Source organism: Plectropomus leopardus, unplaced genomic scaffold (genome assembly GCF_008729295.1).
Source record: "Plectropomus leopardus isolate mb unplaced genomic scaffold, YSFRI_Pleo_2.0 unplaced_scaffold12677, whole genome shotgun sequence".
Lineage (NCBI taxonomy): Eukaryota > Metazoa > Chordata > Actinopteri > Perciformes > Serranidae > Plectropomus > Plectropomus leopardus.
Window position 1 is genome coordinate 1 of NW_024613478.1, and position 2,397 is coordinate 2,397.

Sequence of the window (2,397 nt, forward strand, 5' to 3'; positions counted from 1 at the left end):
GTGTGTGTGTGTGTGTGTGTGTCTTTGTCTTTCTCAGTCTCACAGCCAACCTGTTGCATGATGAAGGGGTTCAAGCTATAGCTGGTGCAATCAAGTCTAATCAAGGTCTCACCTCTCTGCAGTAAGTGAGGCAATTAAGTAAATCACCTGCATCACCTGCCTCACATGCTTTGAACATGTTCCTGAGCACCACAATAATGGTGCAAGAATAGAATTTCCCACTAGCATCGGCCTGTATTCAAACCTCTCAAAACTTTTCAGTGCAGTTATGCAATATTTGGGTCTCTAAAGTTCAACATTTGGTGAGTGTTCAGGGGCTGAATTTTCATATAACTCAAAAGTTATAGAATTAAGGGCGTGGTTGCCCAGAGCGACAGGCTGTCTTCAAGACATCTCCTTTGTCTCCAAATATGGTCATTTCTGGCTCCAATAACCCAAGATGGTGATGGTCAAAATTTCAAACGCACTGCTTTAGCTTGGCACATTCCTTTTAAACAGTCTATGTTCCCGCCCAGCACCAAGCAGCAGAAAGCCAAAGTTAGCGATTACATGGTGAATATAGTGAAGAATTTAGTTGCGAACATGTTACCAAATGTTTAGGATGTTAATATGTCAGTGTTTTGTTGTTTATAACTTGTTGTGCTGCCCCCAAGTGGTCAGACAGTTTATTAATGAAGGTTTAAGGCATAGACTATCTAAAATAATGGTCGTAGCCACGGTAATATCACCTATTGGTTTGTGGACTCCTGTTATAAAGCCTCATGTTCGGCATTTCTCCATATTGGGTTTTTAGAGCCAGAGGTGACCATATTTGGAAGAGAGGTTGGAGCTGTGGGGGATCGAGGGGCCAATCTAACTCAAAGACGGCAGCAACGCCTCACAGACAGGCTGTCACTCAAAGGAGCCACACCCTAAATTATATGTGACTTTAAATCCTAATAGAATCAACCAGGCTGTAAACATGTTTATTTCTGCTGTAATAGTTTGGAATTGTAACATGGAGGTCTATAGGTACTCACTCGCTTTTAGAGCCAGCCTCAAGTGGCCATTCGAGGAACTGCAGTTTTTGTCACCTCTGCATTTGCATTTTTGAATTTTTTTTTTTTCAATGTGCCTCTCTTTCTCCTTCTACAGTCTCCAGTGGAACTTCATCAAGTCCTCCGCCACTAAAGCTCTGGCTCATGCTCTCCTCTCCAACGCCACAATGCAGCTCTTGGAGTAAGTCCAATAGTTCAGACCTCTTGCATTACAGCCTCATCATTGCCATTCACCTCTTTCCCAAATGACTGTCATTTCATTGATCAAATTTATCTCCCCTGTATTGGTATCACTGGGAGTAGATTAGTGGCAGCATTTGATCGACTGCTGTGGTCCTATCAGCAGGTAAACAGTAATGTGGAATTAAAGTCACAGGGTTGTAATGTTTACAGTTGTCTCTGTGTCTTTTGCTGCAGTCTTCAGGAGAATGCTATTGGGAATGAAGGCGTCATTTTCCTTGCCGAAGCTCTGAAGACCAACACGTCCCTGCATACATTATGGTTATGTACAATGACTAATCAGTATTTTAGTATTAACCCTTTGAAACCTGAGCAAAATTTACTTTCTAAAATTTCGAAAGAAGGCAATGAGCAAGAGAAGAAGAAAGGACCCCAAAACTAGCTAAGAAATTAGTAAAAAAAAAAAAAAAAAAAAAAAGTACAAGAAAATTACATGACAATTTGTGAAAAAAATGTAGAAGAAAGTAGAAAAATTACCTGAAAATATGTGGGTAAAAAAGGAAGAAAAAACAAGGGAATTACTTTGAAATAATGCTTTAAAATATATTGACTTTGTAACATAGTTTTAAATATGTAATTATTGTATTTTTTATAAATATTCTTTCCTTTAAATTCTCTAAATCTGTTAATTTCTTATCAACATGTCTTACCATGTTGCTGGTTGCCTTTTCTACTTGTTTTTAAAGAAACTGCCCCAACTTGCTCAGGGCTCAAAGTGTTGAAGGATTTTTATACGATATTCAGAGCATATCTATGATTTAGAGGTTGTCTGCACATGGTTCTCAACATGGAGGTTGCTGAGCCAGTTTCTAGCAGCTAACGGTACAGACAGTATGAACACGGCTAACAGCAGCAACAGTGCTGACGGAGATTACGGTGTTAACCAGGGGGAACCAGAGGGTGGGTGCTACGTTTCTATTGAGTGCATCATCGATGATGTTTTGCCAGGCGAAAGTTAGCGTTGCCTGGTTCCCTCAACAAAAAGACCATCTTATTTTTCCATTGAATTTTGGAAATCACAAAGACACTCCATTTACAACACACACAGAGGTAGTTTGACTTCACCATATTTTACATACAGTAGCATAGTTGTTTGCTGCTGAATTAATGCTCTTAATAT

At 39.6% G+C, this 2,397-nt stretch overlaps 1 long non-coding RNA gene across 1 annotated transcript; it reads left to right on the forward strand.

The window, feature by feature from the left end:
• Positions 1 to 37: 37 nt before the first annotated feature.
• On the forward strand, positions 38 to 1,642 carry LOC121963823. The gene is made up of 3 exons (XR_006107284.1): positions 38 to 121; positions 1,135 to 1,218; positions 1,455 to 1,642. It is a non-coding gene; the product is annotated as an uncharacterized LOC121963823 (long non-coding RNA).
• Positions 1,643 to 2,397: the final 755 nt, after the last annotated feature.